Source organism: Natrix helvetica (genome assembly GCF_964273705.1).
Source record: "Natrix helvetica genome assembly, chromosome: 1".
NCBI classification, from domain to species: domain Eukaryota; kingdom Metazoa; phylum Chordata; class Lepidosauria; order Squamata; family Natricidae; genus Natrix; species Natrix helvetica.
Genome location: NC_138548.1, coordinates 113,177,252 through 113,202,591, shown reverse-complemented (window position 1 = coordinate 113,202,591; position 25,340 = coordinate 113,177,252). Strand labels below are relative to the sequence as shown.

Sequence of the window (25,340 nt, the reverse complement as noted above, 5' to 3'; positions counted from 1 at the left end):
ATGAGGGAGAAACCGTAGCTCCAGTTAAAGAGGTTGGAATTAACTGGAGATGAGCCATCCTGGTACAAAAATATCCCTATTCAGAGTTTCTCATTCCCCTGCTTCCTCATTGCTAATTGCTGGTTTCCCATCTGGTCTCCTACAACACAGATTTCTTGAGACTGATGGCTTGCTTCCAAGCTGTAAAATGCGAGGAGTGGAGCATGTCACAAGAAGGAGTGATCTGGCATGTGGCCTCATTTGTACTGCAGCAAGGACTTGTAAGACTAAGTGACATTATGGATCATCTTACACCATGGCAAGGAGTATAAAGACAGGGGAACCCAATTGACGTGGAATGAGGTCAATAGGAATATAAACAATTCATGGGATGGGGGAAAGATGTCCTCCTGATTGACCTAATCAAGTAGTTTGGGATGCTATTAGGCTTGTCCTTGTCCTTGGGTCTCCAGTAATCATTAGCTACACCTGTAATTAAATAAAACAGGAATACCAGCTTCATCTTTCCTTGGACAGTCATTAATTGGACAATGGGGATGATCTGTGTTGAATTGTTGCACCTTTAAAGACTAATTGGGAGCTTTCAGATAGTTCAAAGTATAGTAGCTACACCAATCTTCCCAACCTGATACATAGATTTAAGTTCCCAGTACTTCAGGGGTTATGGTTTCGGGAAATTCTGGGAGTTGAAGTTCATATGTCTGCAGACTGCTCATGTTAGAGGAAGCTATATGGAGGTCACGCGTGCTTGAATTCTAAGCACAATTTAAGATGCCAGTCTTAAATGTTAAGCCATAAAACTGTTTGGGAATGGATCATCATCTGCCCTTATATTAAAATTTTATTTGCAAGATTCCCCCCCCCACCATGGCACAGTTAAAATAGTCTTCATCTTGAGCTGGCAGAATACTAAATCAAGATAAAATTGGCTGTCTCTACTGTCAATGCCTATCCTGCCTTTATAGCTTCAATTCTGGCTTACTGCTGAAGGATGGTGCCCTGGTTTTGAGTGTTCAAGCCATGGGATGCAAATCGATTGGTTCGTACTCACAAACTTATTAACCCTTGGGGGGGGTGTCATCAACCAATCTTAAACTACCTGCCAATCATGAAACTGCTGTGATTGGCAGATGGCTTTGACAGATGGCCGGACCCATTGGTTCAGCCCTATCTCAACATTTTCTAACAAGACAACTGATTTGAAGCCTGAGCCAGGTTCTCTACAACAAAGCAGCTTTTCCTGCTTTCCTGGGCATCTCCGCCACCCTCGGATCAGCTGCCCAACACTCAAAGCAAGATGCCTGGCGGTTGCTAGGACGGGATGAGGCTATGCTACTAACCCATTATTTGCAGGGCAGCTGTCCCCCCCACCCCATGCAGCACCTGTTGAGCATCTGTTTTTGTGTTGAGGTTAATGGTCTCTATTTTGCAGCTCTCTCCTTGATCAGCTGTTCCGTGCCATGGAGAGCCGTAGATACAAAGCAGTCAGTTATTCCAGGACAGCATCATCCCAAAGTGATTTGAATGTGTCATGGATGGAGAGCTCAGCAGATTGTCCCCACTTGCCTCTAGTTTCTTTCCGCCTAAGCTGAAAATGGCTTTCCTAGTCATGGCCCAAGAATAAGATGAAGGCAGTGACATAGGAACATGGAAGAATAAAGGGGTTGCCAGGGCAGTTTCATAAAATCCTCAGACACAAGTAGAGAAAGTGTATGGTGAATAGCAGCAGATCAACTTTGATTTGCTGATTCTTAAAACCTTTTCCCAGAGCAGTGTCTAATAATAAATAATAATAATAATAAATTTTATTTGTTAGCCGCACCCTCTCCAGAAGGACTCGGGGCGGCGTACAATAAAAACACATCAAATATACAAATATAAACAGTACATATACATATACATATGCATGGAGGAGGTAAACAGATGAATAAAATAGAATTAAAATTTCAAGTTAAAATCCCCTCAATTAAAATACAAAATACACAATTAAAAACCCGTCAGGAGCGATATGGTAAAACTATGGTTGAGCCAGGCCAGCTACTTGGAAGAGGTGGGTCTTGAGCTTTGCGCGGAAGGAGCGGAGGTCAGAGGTAGTCCTGATATCAGGGGGGAGGTCATTCCACAGGGCTGGGCCCGCCACAGAGAAGGCTCTGCTCCTAGGCGTCGCCCCCCCGACACTGCCTGGTAGACGGCACCTGGAGAAGTCCCTCTCTGTGCGAGTGAATTGGTCGCAGGGATGTATGGGGCAGGATACGATCCCGCAAGTAACTAGGTCTGTATTTCTGGCACCAGATGCAGACCTTTATATTTGTATGAACACATATATATTTCAACTTTTTATAGATTGCCTGACTTTCTGCTGTTTTTGCTTTTACTATGTCTTTAAAAAGTGCTCTCGGGCTCCCATAAGACACTGAAATGCAAGACTAGCTAATAATATCCTAAGCAAACAAAGCATTATAATTTACTATTATAATCAGCTGTGTTTGATGCATTTTCACAGCTCCTAAATCTTACATGCAGAAAGTAATAGAAGGCATCAGAGAATAATGTTTTTGTGTCCAGAGTTTTGTTCATGATCCATGTACAGTGGTTTGAAATATTGTGCAATTGGCATTCTTAAAGGTCAACTTTTCAGATGAAGATAGTGGATGGGTAATTACCCAGTTGAGCATTCTGTTTTAATGACATCTGAAATAAAGCTAGGCTTCTTGGGTACAAAAAAAAACCCCTTTTGCAAGTCCACTAAGTAGTTAAGTTGTGCTGTAAGTTTTGGAAGGCTTGAAACAAGTGCATTTCTTTCATTTGTGTGTCTGTTTGTTTGTTTTTAACATGACTTGTCCATAACAAGTTCTCCTGCCACAGTGTGGTTTATAAAACAGAGCATTGCATCCTCAAACTGAGTTATACAAACCGGGTTTAAGCACTCTTCCTTCAGAAAGTAAAAACAATATTTCTTCCTGTATTCTATGAAAATGCTACCTTCGTGGAAGTGAAGGTTGTCACCGCTGTTTCAAATAAAACAATGAAATCATGTTAGTACTTTTAAAAGACTCGTGGTATTCTAACCCATGTTAAAATCAGGGGGCAGGTAGAGAATTCCAGTCTCTTTTTTGTCATTTGGATTCAGACAATCATCTAACCTCTCTATTCTTTCTCTTTCTTAAACTTCATTCAGCACAAATCCTGAAAAAGGTCAGTAATTTTCACCCACGGTTTTTAGGTAAATGCATTTTTAAATGAAAGCCAGTAAGAAGTACTGAAAAAAACTGAAATATATGAAGGCTGCTTTCACAAGATCAGACATGAAGTAGAGAGGCACAAATCAGCAAATAAAAAGGAAAAGAAATAGTCTTTGAATATCCATTGATAAAAGTTTATTACAACTCCCTAATCATTAGAGCCTAATGCATTTTGGATACATCATTTCAAGGAAGGAGCCTGTTGGGAAAGGGAAAGAGTAGAAGCCCTTGAAAAAGAATACTTTTGAAACATACCTGACAATGAAATAAAACGACACAAGCACATTTTTGAAGACAATTGTTTTTTCCAAGTTGTCTTTAAAGCTATTTTTCCACGTTGCAGTTCTCACGTTTCCATAATAGCTTGTATTATGCACGTTAAAAGGTCAACTTTTTGTGCTCTCAGAAGTACTAAAGCAGCTACATTTTTGTGCAGGTGAGGCTAAATCCTTTCAGGTGTGTTTTGATGTGAATTTCTCTAGCAGCTCATTCAAATAGCATCTTTTCTTACATATGCCCATTCGCTTTTTGGATTTACTGCGATAAATAGCTATGTGTCTTGGGCTTGTCCTTTGAATTAAACATGTCCAGTTAATTGGCAAAAACAATTTTGCACAATCAGATCTTTTCCCTTAACGCCTACACCTGATTTAGGCCTACTAAATGATTAGGACTGAACTTATTCCTTGTGGCAGAATCTTATGTCACTGGATCTGGTCTAATCACTTTTAAATAACGTTTTTTATTTATTTTTCAATTTTAAAAATATAAACACTTTCTATTCTTCTTTTTACCTTCTTCTATTTCCAATTTCGTCTTTTATTCTCTAACCATTGATAAAAATATCATATAATAATCAGTTTGTTCTTTCTCCTTAATTGCCAATGGTAGTGTGTTCATTTCTGCATATTCTAATTTTCCTAATCACTTTCTCATTAGTAGGAATCTTTTCACTTTTCCAATATTGTGTGGCCTGGTTTAATCTCTGAGACTTGGTTTGCATTAAATTTTAATGTAGCAGATAAGGATAAAAATATCAGTAGATGATTATTCCATATGACAAGGTTGACTCCTGTGTAACCATTAATATTACAGGTTCCTTTTTCGCATTTGTAATAGACAGTGCCCCTTTGAGTGGAAAATAGTGGTATTAAAAGAAGTTGGACATGATGCTTAAATCCTTCAGTTTTATAGTTTGGATAGAGATGTTTATCATGACTTTGAATTTATGAAATCAGCCGGCAGACAGACATTATCTTTACAAGTCAATGAAAAAGTATTAATCTCTTCTTGGTTTTTGTTAATTTTTCAGTATATGTGCTACTAAATATGACAACTTTGATAATATTTATGATAAATAAAATTACGGAGACACAAATACCGATTTTAGCCAAGGTGAGACAGACTAGAGCTCTTTCCAATTTCCTGAGTATTTTTGTGATGTAGTTTTGGAGTGGTTTTAACTCTTCCTTGCTTTTTCTTTTCTTTTTAAATTTTCATTAAGGCTTTTGTGCAATCACTTACCTTTTTTTTCCGCCTTCCTTTTTTCAATTTCCAATTGAGCTTTTCATGTTTCCTTTTTACATAGCACTCAATTAAACTTGGGCTTCTTTTCCCATTAACTTCCTCTGCCAGTGGATCCTGCTTACAGTGTCTCTATGTTTATTAATATCTTTTTTTTTAAACATTCAGGGTGCATGACTGATTGTTTGGATATTGTTTCTCTTAAAATCAGAAGTCCTGAATTACAGGATCCTTCCCTCCCCCAGTTTCTGCTGCTTTCTCAATTAAATATTCCCAACTGATTTGTATCAAATCAATTATAGCTGAATCTCTTATACCTTCCACTACCCTCTGAAGCAGAAAGCTGTCAGCAAAACAAGTCAGGAAGTTTCTGAAGCAATCATATCTGGCAGAGTTTGTCTCCCGACAGATGCTGGCATAATAAAAGTCTGCCATCATTATGACTTGAACACCTTTTTGAAAGATCTGCTATTGGCCTTTGGAAGGCAACATCCACTTCTTGATTGGCAGGAAGATACTACAGAAGACAATGACAATGGTCTCGTTTTCCTTTGCTCTTCCACTTTGTTTAATTCAGATGCTTTCTCTAGCATGGCCAAGTTCATTCATTTGGATTTCTGAGCAGGACTGGATATTCTAAACAGTGTAACTCCCCCTCTCCTTCTGTTGCTTTTGTTACTTTTGAACAAGTTCTTTGATTTTCCAGCTACAATACTAATCCCGGTAGGTTTCTGTTATATCTGTTAAGCCATTTTGACTCTCTGTACTAAGAGGACAAAATCATCTTATTTTTTACATTTTGAACATGAATATATAGATAATAAAGGCCATAATCTTTGTGTGTTTCTTTGAACGCTTTAAGAAGTCCTTTTGTGTAAGAACATTCCACTTCATACAGCGCTTAAGTCTTTAGAGTTCCCTTAGGGCAGCGATGGCGAACCTTTTTTGGCTCGCGTGCCACAAGTGGGGGGAGCGCAGGGGGTTTGTGTGCGAGCGTGCCGCACCCATAATGCAACGCACGACCCCCCCCAGTGTGCATGCGCACACAACACGCGACCCCCCCATTTTTACATGCTTTTTTTCGCCCTCCCCAGGATCCAGAGGCTTTATAGGAGCCTGGGGAGGGCAAAAAGAGCCTCCCCCGCCCCCCTGGAGGCCCTCCGGAGGCTTCAGGGACCGTCCGGAGGCTTCCCTGAAGCCTTTGGAATGCTTAAAACCACCCTCCGAGCAAACCGGAAGTGACTTCCGGGTTGCTCGGAGGATCGATTTAAGCGCTCTGAAGGCGTCAGGGAAGCCTCCGGACGGTCCCTGAAGCCTTCAGAACACTTAAAACCACCCTCTGAGCAACTTCCGGTTTGCTCAGAGGGTGGTTTTAAGCACTCCGAAGGCGTCAGGGAAGCCTCCGGACGGTCCCTGAAGCCTTCGGAACACTTAAAACGACCCTCCGAGCAACCCGAAAGTCACTTCCGGTTTGCTCGGAGGGTGGTTTTAAGCGTTCTGAAGGCTTCAGGGAAGCCTCCGGACGGTCCCTGAAGCCTCCGAAGGGCCTCCGGGGGGGGCGGGGGGCTCTTTTCGCCCTCCCCAGGCTCCTATAAAGCCTCTGAAGCCTGGGGAGGGCGAAAAATGGCTTTTAAAAAGGTGAACTCAGCTGCGCGCGCTGGCCAGCTGACAGGGCAGCGCCTCGCGTGCCCTGACAAATGGCTCCACGTGCCACAGGTTCGCCATCACGGCCTTAGGGTTTCATTTCAATCTCCCAGAGAACTGGGTTTAAAGTCCTCCTATAATCAACCTTACCATGATTTGGCCCAGGGACGTGCGGTCAGGGCAGGCAGAGGAGGTAGAGCCCCACCTCTCTTCATGAAATAATAGTATATAATATTATATACTATATATATATATATATATATATATATATATATATATATATATATATATATATATATATATATATATAATATTATAATATTATATACATCTGTCCGGCCGCACCAGGGAGCTGCAGAGGCAGAAATGTTGTCGGCGCTCCCGGATGATGAAGGCACGAAAGCGACTGGGGAACAACGAGAACCTTCCTGCCACTGCTGGATTTCGCGCGCTCCTCGCGACTGCAATATGCAGTCGCGAGGAGCGCGCAAAGTCCAGCAGAGGCAGGAAGGTTCTCGTCGTTCCCCAGTCGCTTTCGAGCACTGCGGAGCGCGAGCCGGCGGAGAACGCTCAGGAAGGCGGGGAATGGGATCACGTGTGCTGGAGGCTGAGGCAGCCTGAGCCTCCAGCACACGTGGTCCCATTCCCCGCCTTCCTGATGACGTCACCAGCCTCACCAGCCATAAACATCACCGCATGTCACTGATTTGGCCAATACATTTCCCCCACTCTTTGTGAGTTCTGATGTCAGTAGCATATCTTGTCTGGATTTCAGAGCATACTTACAGATGTCCAGTCTGAACTGTTGCCACTGTTGGTCTGATCCATCATTGAACTGCACAAATTTTCTTGAAAGTTTACTACAAATCTCATGGGAGGAAAAACACACACTGTAAGCTCCAGCATTAAATCATGGTTAAACCCCATACTGATTTAATTGACCAATTTAAATATCTCACCTTAGATACATGAATTGAACTCTGTTTTGAAATCAAAGGAAAATAAGATATTGCGCAGGAGGAGAAGATATTACTATTATCTTTTGTTCCAATGATCTGCTACTAGAATCTCCAATCAGACACAAATATATCTTGGTTACTTAACCTGCCAAATACTGTGTGAGAATGGAAACACTCAGGCCTTATCTGTTAGCCCTGTGAGCAGAGGTGGGTTGTTCCTGGTTCGGCGGTGGGAGGCTCCGCCCACCCGCCTGGACACTTCTGCACATGTGCAAAAGTGTCATGTGCACACACGAGCAAACCAGTAGTAAAAAAAAAAGGAAAGCCACCACTGCCTGTGACGTAGTCCAAACAAGAAGCCCAGCCAGGAGTATTAGGTCTATATTTATTGTAAAGTCACATTATTGCAGTATTGCAGCTTATGCCCACAGCCAGAAGTTCGATCCTGATGGGGTGACACCACCTTCCATTTTTTTGAAGTTGGTAAAATGAGGATCCAGATTGTTGGGGGCAATACTCTGTCATTTGTAAACCACTTGGAGAATGCTGTAAAGCACTATGAAGTGGCATATAAATCTAAAGTGCTATTGCTGTTAACATTAACCTACAATTGCAAGATTCAAATAATTTCCCTCTCCCTTATCTTTTTCTCTATTGAAAACTAGGGAAGGCTTCTTATGAAATGTTTCCCAGGCCCTCCCTTGTGCAGAGATACCTTTTACATATCAGTTGTCCACTGTGTGACTCTCCCTTCTGCCTCCCAAAGTCATTCCTACATACCCACCTATTCATTGAGGCCAAGCCAGCATTACATCCCAATCCCAAGCACACAGAACTCAGCATCTAATAATAATAATAATAATAATAATAATAATAATAATAATAATAATAATAATAATAATAATAATAATAATAATAATAATATTAATGCTTCTAGACCGCCCCCTCTCCCGAAAGGGACTCGGGGCGGTGTATAGTTCATACAAAATATAACAAGATACAATAAAATTAAATATGTACAGTTGACAATTGACATGGGGGAGGTTAAAATGTAGTTAAAAGAACTGTACAAAGCAGATATAAAATAAATTCAAACCCCTAAAAACAAATACAGTAAATTAAAAAACCCCTAAAATAACCAGATATAATACATTTGCCAGGAGGGACAGTTGAATTATGCCAGGCCTGCTAATCGGAACAGGTGGGTCTTCAGTTTTTGCCGGAAGGAGCGGAGGTCAGAAGTGGTTCTAATGTCGGGGGGGAGGTCATTCCAGAGGATTGGGCCCATCACAGAGAAGGCCCTACTCCTCGGTGTCGCCCGCTGGCATTGCCTAGTGGACGGCACCAGGAGAAGTCCCTCCCTGTGTGAGCGTATTGGCCGCAGGGATGTATGTGGGAGGATGCGATCCCGCAAGTAACTAGGTCCCGTGCCATGGAGCGCTTTAAAGATGGTAATCAGCACCTTGAAACGCACCCGGAAAACCACAGGCAGCCAGTGCAGCTCGCGCAGGAGAGGTGTTACGTGGGAGTACCTCGTACTCCCCATCACAGCCCGCGCGGCTGCGTTCTGAACTAACTGCAGTCTCCGGGCACGTCCCAAGGGCAGCCCCATGTAGAGAGCGTTGCAGTAATCCAGGCGGGACGTCACCAGCGCATGAGTGACTGTGCGTAGGGCATCCCGTCCAGTAGGGGGCACAATTGGCGCACCAGGCGAACCTGGTGGAACGCCCCCCTTGCCACGGCTGCCACATGGTCATCCATTGACAGCCGGGCATCAAGGAGGATGCCCAAATTGTGCGCCCATTCCACAGGGGGCAATTGTTCGCCCCCTATGGCCAGCGATGGGATCAGCTGGCTGAACCGAGGTGCCGGTAGCCACAGCCACTCAGTCTTGGAGGGGTTGAGTTTAAGTCTGTTGTCCCCCATCCAGACCCCGACGGCCTCCAGACACCGGGACATCACTTCGACAGCCTCGTTGGGGTGGTTTGGAGTTGAAATATACAGCTGAGTATCATCAGCGTAGAAGTGATACTCAACCCCAAAACCACGGATGATCTCACCCAGCGGCTTCACATATGTGTTGAACAGGAGAGGCGAGAGGACCGACCCCTGTGGCACTCCACAAGTGAGTGGCCTCGGGGTCGACCTCTGTCCCCCTGTCAACACACATTGCCTCCGGTCGGAGAGGTAGGAGCCAAACCACCGCAAAACGGTACCTCCGACTCCTATCCCCTCCAACCGGCGCAATAGGATACCATGGTCGATGGTATCAAAAGCCGCCGAGAGGTCTAATAGGACCAGGATAGAGGAACAACCTCTATCTCTGGCCCTCCAGAGATCATCAACCAACGCGACCAAGGCTGTCTCTGTGCTGTGCCCGGGTCGGAAGCCGGACTGGCGTGAGTCTAGATACTCGGATTCGTCAAGGTGTCGTGGAAACTGCTGCGCCACCACATTCTCAACAACCTTTGCTAGAAACGGAAGGTTGGAGACTGGACGATAATTAGCTAGCTCCATTGGGTCGAGTGAAGGCCTCTTAAGTAAGGGCCTCACCACCGCCTCTTTCAAGGCGGTTGGTAAGGATCCCTCACCCAATGAGGCATTCACCAGGCCCAGAAGCCAGCCTCGGGTCACCTCCCAAGATGCCAGTACCAACCAGGAGGGACACGGGTCCATTAAACATGTGGTGGGTCGCAGCCGTCCACGCAACCTATCTAAATCCTCGGGGGCAACAGAATCAAACTCCTCCCAGGATGGTCTCACAAGACTCGCTGTTGGCGGCCCGTCTGGTCCACTGAGTGGGGCCCATCCGCTCCGGATCTGAGCGACTTTGTCCTGCAGATATTCCCCAAATTCCTCTGCTCTGCCCTGTAAGGGTGCCCCCTGTGTCCTCTGTGACAAGAGGGAGCGGGTCACCCTAAACAGGGCGGCAGGGCGGTAGGGCGGTTATCCGCGGACGCAATAAGGGTGGCGCAATATCTACGTTTGGCCGCCCTTAATGCCACAAGGTAGGTCCGCAAGTAGGATCTACAAAACCACCTTACCTTGCCACCTGTTTACCATGCTAACTTTCATGTGACTATAATATAACACTTATTCCTTTTTTTAAAAAAAATATTTATTTTTGAACAAAGACAAACAAACATAAAAATAAAAAAGCCATCTTCCATTACAAATTGTAGAAAGTGTGTCAGTTGGTTACAGTATTTCCATGCATCTCTTCCATAGTCATCCCCTGCTTTTCATATCAAATCGCATATTTTAAATTAACATATATTCATGTATATCACAATTATTATATCTCAACCTTAATTTGACTGTAATTGTTTTTACATCTTTTAAATATAATATTCAAAATCTAGAATAGGATTATATGATAACATTCTATTAAATCATCCTAAAATCATCTAATCACAAAACATCTTTATAACATATTCTAGATAAAGCTTTTAAACCTCCTCTCATATTCTCCCTGAGTTGTTTATATAAAATTTCATATTATCAAACTAATATATCTATATGTATTATTATCATTATTAATCATTATTTAACTATAACTATTGTCACTTCATTTTATACATACTACTAGTAAACTAAATTTAGCTTAGTTTTTATTATGCATTTTCATTGCATCAACCTGTATCTTTCCAGTAATAGTGCAGTCTTATATCTCTTGCCATTTGTAGCATTAATATTCTAGTTACTTTCTTAAAAAATCTTGTGTGAACCTCTCTTTGCAACATGTTCCTTTCGTATCTCATAAAAGCTCGAAACCCAGCATCTGCTCTTTCCATCAGCTTATTTTTGGTTATCACTGGTGCTTCTGTCAAGTTTTCTCTCCTTATCTCCATCAATTTATAACTCCTTTCTTCTTCTGTGCTTTGAAGTCTGGGGTAGAGTTCCAATCCATCTATCTCCCCTTTTCATATTCCACTCTTGCCATTCCCAACCGCGCTCACTTTGTTGTCAGTATCCACAGATTTCTTATCTCTTTGCCCATTTTTTTCTTCCATTTTTTGAACTCTGTCCTCCACATTCTTCATTTGATAAACATCCTCAATTTTTCCATCAAATGTTTCTGTTTTGTATTATTCTCCAATCTCTTTTCAATTCTCTCTGTCACAACTAATAGATTTTGAATTTCAAACATAATCATTTGCAATGTTACAGTTTCTTTTTCCTGCTGCGCCATTGTTCCAATTTTGCAGGCACTGCCACAATAGGATTCAAGGCTATTTTAATAAACTTCAAACAGGTTCATTTGTTATCTTTCAAGTCAAAATGTTGTCTTCCCTCCAATAGCCCTCCAAAAAGCACCTGTATAAACAACTTGTGCTCTTCCTACTATCACTCTCAGTAAACAAACTGAAAGAACCTTGAATCTCAAGTGATCAAAGAGAAAGAAGAAAAAACAATGTATCTAGCCTCCAGCCTCTAAGTGGCAGTGTAACTGCTTTTCCTCCAGTTGTTACAACCCTCTTTATAAACCTTATTATCTTCTTATATTCCAAGTTTAAGAAAGAAAAAAAAACCTTAAATGGAGATCAAAAACAATCCAATCAATCCAATCAAGCATTATAAAAAAGAAGCAAAATTTTAATCCATAGGTGTAAGCAAAAGTGAATAAAGAAGAAGAAAAAATTAATCCATTCAGTTTAAAAAATAGGAAGCCTTTGCAAAAATTCCATCCATGAAAAAAATAAAATAGAAACAGGATAGCACACTAAGTTTAATGTAGATTAATTTCACCGCTTACAGTCTTCTATCTTCAATTTTAATTTAACTTACTTTTTGGGGGGGTAGTCCCTTTCTAATAATAAAATGTCCTCACCAATTTGACACACTTTCTCTTTTCACTTTCTTCCCATTCCGGAGCTCTCCCAACTTCAGCAGCTTCATTAGCTGTGTTTCTATCACCGGAAAAAAAGGCTATTCCTGGATCTTTCAGGGACTTGCGGTGTCCCTGAGATCAGCAGGAGGTGCTCTTCTCAATCACTAACTCTGCGGGATGGTTTAGGTCCAAATGGACCGTCCAGCGGCAGAAATATCGACTGCGATCTCGGAGCACTGAGATCACACCTTGTGCCATCGCGATGTCAGCCCCTTTCCTCCCAATATAACACTTATTCCTGTGGCTCAGATTCCTGCAGAATGCCTGGTATCACATGTCAGGAATTGAATGGTCTAGCCCAGTGCTGGTGAATCTTTTTTGGCTTGTGTGTCAAAAGGGGGGGGGGAGAGCGCAGGGAGGGCGTGTGTGGGCGTGCCATACTCATAATGCAATATACGACCCCCAGCGCTCATGCGTGCATGACCAGCACTCTCTCCATTTTGTGCATGCTTTTTTCGGCCTCCCCAGGCTCCAGAGGCTTTATAGGAGTCTGGGGAGGGCAAAAACAGCCTCCCCCGCCCCCCTCCAGAGGCTTCGGGAGCTTCCCTGAAGCCTCCGGAGTGCCAAAAACCAGCCCTACAGGCAAACTGAAAGTTTGGGAACGGACTTCCAGTTTGCTTGTACAGCCGGTTTTACCCCTCTGGAGCCTTCAGGGGCCTTCCGGAGGCTTCCCTGAAGGCTCTGGAGGGCAAAAAATGACCCCACGAGCAAACCGGAAGTCACTTCCGGTTTGTCGGTAGGGTCATTTTTAGTCCTCCGGAGCCTTTAGGGACCTTCAGGAGGCTTTCCGGAAGGCTCTGGAGGATGAAAAATGACCCTACGAGCAAACCGGAAGTCCGGTTTGTCTGTAGCAGTGTTTTTAGTCATCCGGAGGCTTCAGGGAAGCCTCCGGAAGGCCCCTGAAGGTTCCGGAGGGGTAAAACCGGCCCTACAAACAAACTGGAAGTCTGTTCCCAAACTTCCGGTTTGCCTGCAGGGCCAGTTTTTTGCACTTCGGAGGCTTCAGGGAAGCTCCCGAAGCCTCCAGAGGGCCTCCGGTGTTGAGAGGGGGGGGAGGCTGTTTCTGTCCTCCTCAGGCTCCTATAAAGCCTCTGGAGCCTGGGGAAAGTGAAAAATGGCCTAAAAAAAAGGCTGAAGTCAGCTGGCCAGCGCACACATGCACGCTGGCCAGCTGACAAGGCAACACCTTGTGTGCCCTGACAAATGGTTCTGTGTGCCACCTGTGGCACGCGTGCCATAGGTTCGCTATCCTGGGTCCAGCCTAAAGGGATTTGATGACAAACTGCAATGTTCTCTATTATTTTTGTTAGAAAGAACGATGGCCCATTATATTTGCTTCATGATTATAAACTCCTGAATTCTGCTGACCATCTTTGCAAACCGTAATTCTTCTCTTTACACGATCATCTCAGAATCTGGATAACTAACTATTGGACTGTTTTCCGATCCCACCGCATTTCGCATCCAGCTACAGCAAAAATGCATCCAATCTTCTTTAATTTCACCTAGTCCTGGATTGCTTCTATTATCCTTGTACGCCTCTGCCTCTTGACTATACTTCTGGGTAGAGAAGAAATAATTTGATTTGAATTAATTTTTTTTTACTCCTAATGCAGACGAGGAAGACTGACATACTAATACATAAATAGTCACAATATTACACATTTGTAGCCATTAGAATAATGAAGGTATACTGCTCTCATGCAGTGATACTACACCCAGTTCTACAGAGTGTCAATATAGTGTTTTACTTAAGTGTTAAAAATTCCTGACACTGAGTTCTGTAAATGATTTTCTGAAATTCTATTCACTCTAGTTATTCTTGTGAAACTTAAACCAAACCTATTGTTGGCATCAGAACATACATTTACTGCCAGAGCTGCCTGCCAAATAGAAGAATTAAGCTGCAGAAGTCAGATCAATGTTATTTGCCAGTGAGCATCAATTATATGAGATTTGGTTTGAACATCTGGTGCTTCATATTTCCAAGTTGTGAGAATATGGTTGCAGGGAAGAATATCTCAGAAGAATTAGAGATGACCTAAAGAAACTGTCAGAGGAGGCCATTGTCCCTTTTCCACCCATCGGCTCCTAAATTTAGACGGCATTTTATTCTTCATCAGGCAGCTATCTGCTATTGATAAATAGCAAAAGTAAGTCTCTGTGTACTGAAATCTAGGGTTTTATCTGTGGGTATGTGTCTTAAAGTTATTGTCCAGATTTTCTAATGTGATGTTCTCAAATATATTGAAAATCAAATAATTGTCCCTGAACCATTGCCTTTGTCCATATTCAATCTCTCATTAGATCCTATTCCTTCTGTGGGTCTCATAGTTCAGCATAGTTCAGTGGCTGTTTAGAGGTAGTCCTTGATTTACAATGATTCATTCAGTGACTTTTTGAAATTACAGTGGTACTGAAAAAAAGTGACTTACTACTGGTCCCAACACTTACAACCATTGCAGCATCCACCCAGTTATGCGATCAAAATTCAGGTGCTTGGCAATGGTTATGGTCTAAGTCGATAAATCTAAGTAGATTAGATTTATACTAGAACCCAGTGTAAACACTTCAAATGCTTACTCTAGTGATTTGTTGTACTAAAAAAATAAAAATTGCTGTGTCGTTGAGTCTTCAGTTAAGTCTTATTATTTTTTTACCAAATCCTTTCATTCCTCACCATCCAGTCAGAGTTGAAGAAGTTTCTTGGATGAGAAGTGAAATGTTTTTTTAAAAAAACCCAGAAAGTCCAGTTGCCTCTTGAAAAAGCACCTTTGGGACCACTATGGGCTTGATGACCGAGAATCTCCATAGACGAGAGATAAACAGGAAATATAATGGAAATAATCTGTAATTCAGATACTAAGCAGTATTAAGCCACTGTGCAGGCATAATCAAAGTACTAGAGAGCAAGACTTGTGTCTTATAGTAGAACTGGCCAAGATAGAGCAAGAAAAATTATTAACGGTTAACTAACCGAAATATATTTCAGATGTGTTCTTTTACCATTATAAGATTTGTATTAATCCTAAAAATCCTGCTTTTGAAATGTAGTTCTCCATTTGCTTTTTTAAAAAATATATAGCATTGTTCTTGTTTACTGTAAGATACAATTGAATAAATAACACACCATCCATGCTTTATCAAGACTGCAACACAGTTGCTTTTAGGCTTTTGCATTTTGAATGATAAGATTGCCAAAAGAATTTAGTAATGTGGTACATTTTAAAGGTTTCTCAATAGGTCAGCATTTATGAGGGGCCATTGAGGATGCTGAAATATATCAAGATGGCTGTGAAGGCGAACAGTTGGCGAAGACGAACCCTCATTGGATTAATTACTTGATCTTGTTACAAGTATTTTTTTACAAGGAAGAAATATTCAGTAACTTCAAGGGGATTTATTAAAGCAGTTCAGAGAATAAAATTATTGAAATTAGCTTAACCAACAGAGATGAGGTAACGATAAAAAGTTTTAGAAGAGCTGAGATGCATTTATAGGTAGTCCTCAACTTACGATGACAATTGAGCCCCAAAATTTCTATTGCTAAGCATTGTTTATGCATTCCCATGTGGATTACTGTAAATGAAAGGGAGCTGCTCCTACCAGATCATCATCCAGCTAACCAACCATTGACCAAATGTGGAATTTCAGTGCGGAAAAACTGCTCTATCCTTAAGTACAGGTAGTTCTTGACTTACAACCACAATTGAACTTTGAACAATCATTAAACAAATGATTATAAGTCAAGGATTACCTGTAGTTGGTTTCATTCCAAGTGCTACATTTTCCACTTTGTCCCTTTACAACATCCTCCTAATAAAGGTTCTGCAGATCTGCAACAATGGCTAAATAATGTTAAACCTAGAAAATGGCTATAACACTATCAAATAAATGAAGTTGAAGATCAATGGGTAAATATAGTAGTTGAAAGATTAGAGAAATTGTAGTGAAAATAGAGGATTGACACAGAAATGATAATGGAAAGTACTTTAGCTTTCTGGCACTCTTTAGTTTCAAATGAAGAATAAGGTTCTGTAATTAGATAAATAACAAATGATGGACTTTTGGTTTAGCAAGTATATTGGCTTTAGATTTTAAGCTTGAAATGAGTTAAGAAGGAGACTAATTCTCAGAGGAGATTCCCCCCCCTGGAAAAAGCCTATAATGAAGTGCCTGACGATTTATTTGTAAATTTGTCTATTTGCAAATATTGTCTGCTTGCAATATTTTTAAACAGTTTCATTCATGCCAACTTTCCCTAATCTGGCACCTTCCAGATGTGTTGGGGCTCTAAGTGGTGGAATTCCCCACTACTTTGGAAGGTGCCAAGTTGGGAAAGGTTGATTTGCAATCTGATGTGCCTGAAGTTGCCAAGGGGGAGATGGCTGAATTGGAGCCAGGACCTCCATGAATACTTTTTGGTGATTTTGAGAACTCAGGTGCCTTGTGTTGTCATCCCTGTCCAGGAGCTCAAAGCATGCCAGAAAGGATGCCTCAGAAAAGCATTTGAAGGTTGGCCTTTTCATAATTTACATTTTTCAAACAAGGGAATGAAGTTTATGATGGATGAGGTGGAGGCTTATTCAGTCACCTCCAACCTTTTTTGGAGCAAGTAACTTTCTTGAGAACTGCTTGTAGTCTTTGTTAAAATATTCATGACTAGGAGAAACATGGGAACAAGGTCAGCCAATGAATAGGCATAGTAACTAAGTCAGCCAATGGGAGTGTAAACAGATATGAGTCTGTGCAGAGAATTGAAACAGAAACTTAAGCAGTCTGCTGCTCTGAGAATTAAACTAACAGTCTGTCTGGGCTTGCCTGCTGATATGAAACTAAGTGCTTTGTGTTTGCCTGTAACTCTCCTGCCTTGTGTTTGCTTGGAAGAACCTCCTATTGGTATTGTACGTTTATTCATCTATTCTTATGTATATAAAGAAGTTAATGAATCCAGCAGAATCAGTTATCTGTATGTGTGCTTTCTGGATTTGATTTTTGCAACAAACTCTTGACAAGTCTTAATCATATAAAGTAAACATGTGTAATTATCATTAGAAATATGGGATGAGCATTTTACATACTCAACTTAAGGGATAGCTAAGCAAATATTCTTTATAAAATCACAGTTGAATTTATGAAGACATTTTTGAGCAAATTGGGGCTGGTGGAGCAGAAGATGGAGATATGGTAGACAAATGCCTTGGGTTTTAGTTCAATCTTCCTCCTTTGCAAGGTACCAAGAATATTTAACCCATATATATTATTTTAATTATTATTTTCTAAATAAATGTATGAATTTACCTTGGCTCAGAAGGGCTGCATGTTGGGAGGAAAAGTTTGTAACCTCCAACACCTCTTAGAGTCGCTTCAATTCTTTTGTTTCTTCTTATTTTAACTTTTGTATAGGAAATTTCCTTGACATTCTTTCATTCTGACAAACACTTCAAATGTTCTGGGATTAAGTATGGAATTTCCCTCCTCATTTGTTTTTCAGGACATAGCTTTACTAAGGCATTGAGCCTGTGCTCTGACTTGGCATTCCAAGAAATTTTTAAAATTGTTTTTAAAACTAAGAATATCTGCTCCGATTCTACTGTTGACACTGGAGTGATGATTAGGTCTCTTAGCAATGTCAGCGTTGCTCCAAAGTTGAGTCCAGATGACTTCTCAGAAGAAAGCTCTGGAATGCAGGTACATCCTTGCAAGTATAGGTTTATCTTGTCTGCTATGTGATAGGGTAAGCACTGCCTTTAATCTAACTTTCTGGGAAAAAAAAGGGTTCTCACACAGTCAGTAAAATGCCCACCATGATAGCAAACTTGGTTGCTTGCAAAAAGCAAGAAAAACTGTTTCAAAACCACTCCTCCTGCATGGAAGGGGTCCAAATAGCCTGTTATACAGGCAGAGGTGGGTTTCACATAATTTTACCACTGGTTCGCTGTGCACTGAAACTGTGAGTATGTGCGCCTTCCGTGCATGCACTTTGCTCGCGCGTGCAGCTTGCACACATGCAGGTTACCACTACTGGTTCACCTGAACTGGTCCAAACCAGCTGAATACTACCAGTTTGTGTAGGACAAAAAAAGAGAGAAGAAGTGTGAAAGGGTCAACTTGTAAGTAAACAGTTAATGCTGAATTATTATTGAGAGACCTGTAAGCCCGGTGGCATTCTGCAAGTCAAATTCCATTGACGGATGCCACAGAGTCAAATAGTTCTCTAAAAGCTCCTGGATTCCAAAAGAACTGTATAAAGCCAATTACATTGGAAAGGACGAAATATTATTTTTTACCATCTTGATTGTACTTTCTTACATGCATGTGTTAGCCTTTATCCATTTGCTATGCTATATTAATTCTGTCCAATGTTGATACAGCTGAATACATTTTGTTTTTCTTCCTTTCAGCCATGTCCCATTTGGAGACTGCTTGAACAAATCCCTGTAGTTTTTCAGAACATTTTTTCAGAAGTGGTTTGCCATTGCCTCCTTCCTAGGGCTGAGAGAAAGTAACTGGCCGAAAGTTATCCAGTTATCTTTAGGCTTAAGGCGGGATTAGAACTCACGGTCTTCTAGTTTAAGCCTGATGCTTTAACCACTACATCAAACTGTCTCTCAGCTGCATACCTGCCTCCATCTAAGTCTTTCAGATCTCATGCCTCCTTGTCTGTTCTGATTCCTATCTGCCATTTTACTTCTAAAGAGCAAAAAAGGGGAAACAGAACAAAGCATCTTTTGTGGCATTTCCACATAGCCAGCACTTCCTCTCATACTATATTATACTATATCGACCATTTCAATGGTTTTTTTCCCCCTCTGGCACTTGTAGGTGAATGGAACTTCAGCACAGGCATTTCTGACTCTGTATTCTTGCTTCTTCTCTGATCGAGTGAATCTTGAGAAGAGCTTTTAGAAATCCTTCTACAGTGGTTGTTGTGTGCTGTTTGAAATAACATAAAAGACACATCATTCCATCCATTGCTGCAGTCCCAGCAACTATTCTTCCACTCCTGGGGCTGTCATTCTCCTCTTTGACCTTTCCTTTCAGTTCTAGAAGCTGTCATCCCATTTCCAAGAAATCTTGGTGCTACATCAGTGACAGCTGGAGTTCACCCTTGTACCATGGCCATGTGCTTAATGTGGTCCATTCCTTTGCCTCGTGAGCCCTCAAGGAAAGGAAAGGATGGGTCTCCTCAGCAGCCAGCAAGCAAAGAAATAACATTTTTGAGGCAGCATGTGTAGCTTTCACTCCCTGCCTGTGAACAGCAATTGTTCCTTCAGTTCTTTCTTTTCATTCTACTTTACCTATATACCTATTGTCCTAACTATGTAAATGGACGTTCTGCATCTCCCAGTGTTTTCATATTTTATTGGGCTTGTCAGTGATTTGTTTTAATTCACTCCTTCTCTTGACTCAAAATTAAAGTAAAAGAAATTTAGAAAACTGCTAAATCTATGTAGTGAAAATTCTGATTCTAAGGAAAATCTCTCCAACACTGCTTGCAAATAAGATATATGGCAAAAAGGATACGTGCTTCCAATCTTCATTTTGAGATGGAATGGACCGGCAAGTGTCCTTTGTGTAATTTACATAGGAGTATCGTTAACTTTGAACCATGTTGCTGGAGAAGACGGCTGCAAGTCCCTTGGACTGCAAGGCAATCAAACCGGTCAATCCTAGAGGAGATCAACCCTGACTGCTCTTTAGAAGGCCAAATCCTGAAGGTGAAACTCAAATACTTTGGCCACCAAATGAGAAGGAAGGACTCAGTGGAGAAGAGCCTAATGCTGGGAAAGATTGAGGGCAAAAGGACAACAGAGAATGAAGTGGCTGGATGGAGTCACTAAAGCAATAGGTGTGAGGTTAAATGGACTCCAGAGGATGGTAGAGGACAGGAAGGCATGCCAAAAGCGGGGGGAGCACAGGGGAGTCATGCGCAGGCGTGCCACACCCCAATGCTATGCGCACCACCACCAGTGTGCATGCGTGCACAACCAACACAACTTTATTTACATATTATTATTATGTAGGAATTTGAAGATGTGAAGTAACTTTGAGAGCAAGAAAGAGAGAGTCAGACAGACAGTAAGAGAGACACAGAGACAGAGAGATAGAGACAGAGAGAGACAGACATAAAAAATGCCAGATACTTTAACACTCTGATTCCTTTTGCTAGACAAGCTTTAGCTCCCTAGTTGGGCCTTAGGTATTACTTTAAAGTTACATTTGTAGCTGGTATTTTCTCTGATGGAGAAACTATTTAGAAGATTGCAGAGGTTTGTGACTTTGGTTTATTATATGTTTTTCACTTTACACCAATGTGGTTAATTGAAATAAAGTCTGATTTAAGACTCTATGGATTTTCCCTGCAATATTTGACCCACTGGCAATGAAAAAGCTTTGACAGAAATAATATAATCGATCCTCAACTTAAAATTACAAAATGTACTAACTCTACTCTAAATAGAACTTTACAACATTCTGCATGACTTAGGGATGCTAGAGAGACAGTTAGTAGCCAAATATCTTACTGATATTTAGAGTCCAACACAGAAGAACTTTGCCATTAGCTGGATTCATTCAATGCCATACCTTCAGCTATTCTGGAAGGGAAGTGCAGCGACACATTTATATAACATTGTTTATTTCTATGCCCTTTTGAGGACTGTGAATCAACAGCATATGTCCTTGCTTGTTGTCCCTTTTCCTTAAATTGATGTACTGTGTAGATTTATTTGCAGCAAACCAGACAGAAACCAGAAACAAACCAGATATAGCAAACCTGGGACTGATTTTATTTCTCCCTCCAAGGATGAATACTTAGAGAATAGTTAAATTTTGCTTCATTCCCTGCTATTTATTGCAAAATAGTTCATTTTTTCCTGTTTGAAATCCCCATGGTTCTTGTATCATCTTAATAATTTACAATATTAAGTAACATCCAATTAATAACACCATATTTATTTATGTCTCTCATCCTAGAATTGTTGCTTAAGTAGCTGACAATTTTAATCACTGCTGAGTTAAAATTTAAATGTTTTATTGGCTTTGTTTTTAGTGTTTGGTAAGATTGGTTTTAAATTTAATAAGTTAATTCTGGGTTTCGGGTATTTTAGATTTTTATAATGTCCCATTTTATTTTCACAAAATTTTATAATTTTACATTCAGATTTTCTTCAAATTGTATACAGATATGGTAGTTAATGATTTTAATAATAAAGTTAACCTAACTTTCATTTTCTATGTTGAAAATTATATGGGTGTTTTAACAAGTGTGTGGTCTTCGTTGATGTTTTTGTTTTAGAAAAACAAATTCAGAATGGAGAAAAAGCACAGTTGCATTTTGCTTTACACCAAGAAATTCTTCCATTAAATAAATAATAGTTTCTAATTTATACACTAATACTAAATGCAAAGGAAAATTCCTATACAAATGAACTTGGAATAATATGAACATATCCTGAAAATGCTAAGAATCAAGTTAATGCAGATTATTTTTTAAATCACCATTTGTTTAATGACCATTTGAAGTTATGACAAAGTTGTAAAAAATGACTGATGGCTTGTCTCACATTTATGACATTTGCAGTGTCTCTGCAGTCACACAATCAAAATTCAGACACTTGACAACTGGGATATATGTACAACAGTCATAGCATCTTGGAGCCACTTGAATGCCACTTCTGATCTTCCTACAGAGCTTTTGGCAAGCAGAGTCAACGCGGAAAGCTGGATGCACTTAATAACCACATGACTTGATTAACAATTGTGGTGATTCACTTAATGACAATGACAAAAAGATCATAAAATTGGGTGTGATTCCCTTAATGACTGCATCGCTTAGTGGTAGAGATTCTCTGGTCATAAGAAGATACAATATGGTCTTGTAGGCTTAATCATGATGAAATGTATTACACTGACTGTTAAAGGCAAATAGGCTATTGATAAAATCTGATTAGGGCAAAGATTAAATTCTACCCACCCTTCTGAGAATTCTAAATCTGTCCTAATGTTGTGTGCCATTTTCCCATATGAGATGATGCTTAAGGGATCTTATAGGAAGTGGCTGGGTTTGGAACAATGCTTCCTGCCAAAGAATACGAGTTTCTCTCATCTGTTGGCTTCATCTGAGGATGTAATTCAAAATATTTATTTGAATCTAGGGAAGAAGAGGATAATCTATGTAGCTGACTATTAATTTCATTTGAAAATACAATATTAAGGATTCAATTTGAGAAGAATAAGAAGGTAGGAGAATGCACCAAATAATTGTCCACAGTTGTACACAATTGTAAAGGGGGGAAAAAGGTATTTTGCATTTGTGCATATAGTTTAGTTGATGTTTTGTAGGTTGCCCTGAGTAAACTGGGTTTGGATGGACAGTCTGTCAAATCGCAAAGAAAAATAAACAACGAGGGGAAAGTTAGACAATGAATAAGATTAGAAAGGCAAAATAAAACAATCTGCTGGTGCTAGTTCTGGATTTGTTTACAGAAATTCTATTAGTAAAACAGGAATCAGAACAGAAGATGCAGATGGGCATGAGAAGGCCAGCAGATGGAGGAAATACTCCAGATTTTCTTGGTGTTCTTCTGACTAGAAAAACAACTGTCACCAAGAGAATAACCATCTGCCTGTTGTTTCTTTTCTTTCTTTCTTTCTTTCTTTTTTTCAAGAAACCAGGGAGTTGGTTCTGGAAAAGTGAGGGCAGAGTCACTGCTAAAGTTTTTGTCACTGAACTCTTATTTTCTGAATGCATCTATTTTGCCAAATCAACTTTTTTTTAAATTCCCTTCTCTACTGTGGCCCGTCAATCATAGCATCCCTTTCAAAAGTAAGAGCAAGATAGTTGCAGAATGAGAAACTACTATTAACAGAATTTTGTCAAAGTGTTTTTCAGGTTTTTCCCCATGATGGAAAACATACAAGATTCTGTGTGTTTGGCTTACATCTGTTCATTTAATGACTCCTCAAAGTTACAAGGTTGCTGGAAAAAGTCCAGTTCTTGTACTTTTGACTGGTCCCCGCACTTATGACCTTTGCAGCATCCCCATAATCAAGTGATCAGAGTGTGGGTGCTTGGTTACCAGCACACATTTATAACCAATTGCATTGTTCTGCAGTCACATGAGTACAATTTCTGATTATTTTTGCTGGTTCCAGGCAGAAATTGCCTTTTTCAGAAGAACCACTTACAACCACTTACTTAATGACCCTGGATTCACTTAATAAGTAAGGATTCACTTTATGACTGTTGTAAAAATGGTTGTAAAATGAGGCCTGACTTAACTGAGCACCATAACTACTTATAATGAATGTGGTTTCCATTGTAACTGTAAGTTGAGGACTACCTGTACAGATTTGTGCTTTTGACATAATACTAAAGTTAGTAGTACAGCTATCCTTGACCACAATTGAGGCTAAAATTTCTGTTGCTAAGTGAGATATTTGTTGTGAGTTTTGCCCCATTTTACGATATTTCTTGCCACATTTGTTAAGTAAATCACTGCACTTGTTAAATTAGTAACACAATTGTTAAGTGAATCTGGCTTCCCCTATTGACTTTGCTTGTCAGAAGGTTGCCAAAGGTGGCCATGTGACCCCGGGACACTGCATCTGTCATAAATATGAGTCAGTTGCCAAGCTTCTGTATTTTGATCATGTGGGGATGTTGTAACGGTTGTATGTGTGAAAAATGATCATGTCACTTTTCCAGTGATGATGTAGCTTTGAACGGTCACAAAACTGTTGTGAGTCGAGGACTGGTTCTCCTTGGGATTTTTTCCTCCTCTAAACTACTTGATTGTTTACTGCAGGGGTGACTTGGGAACTTTAAGACTTGTGGACTTCAACTCCCAGAATTCCCCAGCATGGGGAATTCCACAAGTCTTAAAGTTCCCAGGTTTGGACACCCCTGGTTTACTGGAAAGGGGGGGCAGTGAGGAGGCTGACATTGCCTGTTGATAACCAGTAGATTTATATTGAAATATACTTGAAATCTGAGAACCACCAGTGCAATTAAAAGGGTTTCCAAAGATGAGATCTGTTATGCCCTTTGAAAGGCCATTAGGAAATGGGCAATTATGAATTGACTGGGACCTCATGTATTGATCTCACATACAGGAGGTGTTAACAGGAGAGAGAGATTAATCAGAAAAAGAAGGTGTTCTGGATGCCTTGTAGAATAGGTTCCAGAGTGGCTGCAAAGGACTAAAAAAGCTGAATACGAATGCATTCGTTTTGATTATGTGTATAATGTGCAAAGAAGAGAGGGCAGGGAATGTGTTATTTCATTTTTAAATATTTCAATACTTTCAAGAATTTATAGTCGTCTTCACTCAGTGGCTGAGACATTGAGCTTGTCAATCAGAAAGGTCGGCAGTTTGGCAGTTCGAATCCCTAGTGCTGTGTAATGGAGTGAGCTCCCGTTACTTGTCCCAGCTTCTGCCAACATAGCAGATTGAAAGCATGTAAAAAATGCAAGTAGAAAAATAGGAACCACCTTTGGTGGGAAGGTAACAGAGTTCCGTGCGCCTTCGGCGTTTAGTCGACACATCACCATCTTCGGACAGCGCTGGCTCTTCGGCTTTGAAACGGAGATGAGCACTGCCCCTTAGAGTCAGGAACGACTAGCACATATTATGTTATCTGCAGGATCGCATCCTACCACACTCGTCCCTGCGACCTATCCGCTCACACAGGGAGGGGCTCCTCCTGGTGCCGTCCGCTAGGCAATGCCAGCGGGCGACACCTAGGAGTAGGTCCTTCTCTGTGATGGGCCCAACCCTCTGGAACGACCTCCCCCCTGATATTCGAACTACCACTGACCTCCGTTCCTTCCGTCAAAAGTTAAAGACTCACCTATTTCAATCAGCTGGCTTGGCACTTTCTTAGTTTTACCTCCCGGGGATTTATTTTAATTGGGTTTGGGGTTTTAATTGGGATGTTTTTAGGTATTTATTTCTTGTACAGTCTATCTCCCCCTCTAATGTATTTTAAATGTATTTTATTGTTATGTCTGTATTTTATGCACTGACTGTACACCGCCCCGAGTCCATTTTTGGGAGAGGGGGCGGTTTAAAA

The 25,340-nt window shown here is 40.8% G+C and overlaps 1 protein-coding gene across 5 annotated transcripts in view; it reads left to right on the top strand.

Moving 5' to 3' along the window:
• The window catches only part of TSPAN4 (tetraspanin 4), a 752,078-nt gene that overhangs the window by 162,393 nt on the left and 564,345 nt on the right, over nt 1–25,340 (top strand). The window contains exon 2 of one of the 5 annotated variants that reach the window (XM_081970275.1): nt 22,421–22,505. The exons of 3 other annotated variants lie outside the window; for them this stretch is intronic. The gene's annotated coding sequence lies outside the window, so the exon portion shown is untranslated. Of the gene's footprint in view, nt 1–3,139; nt 3,196–22,420; nt 22,506–25,340 lie in introns of those variants that run through there. One more of the 5 variants, XM_081970274.1, reaches the window with a different exon arrangement.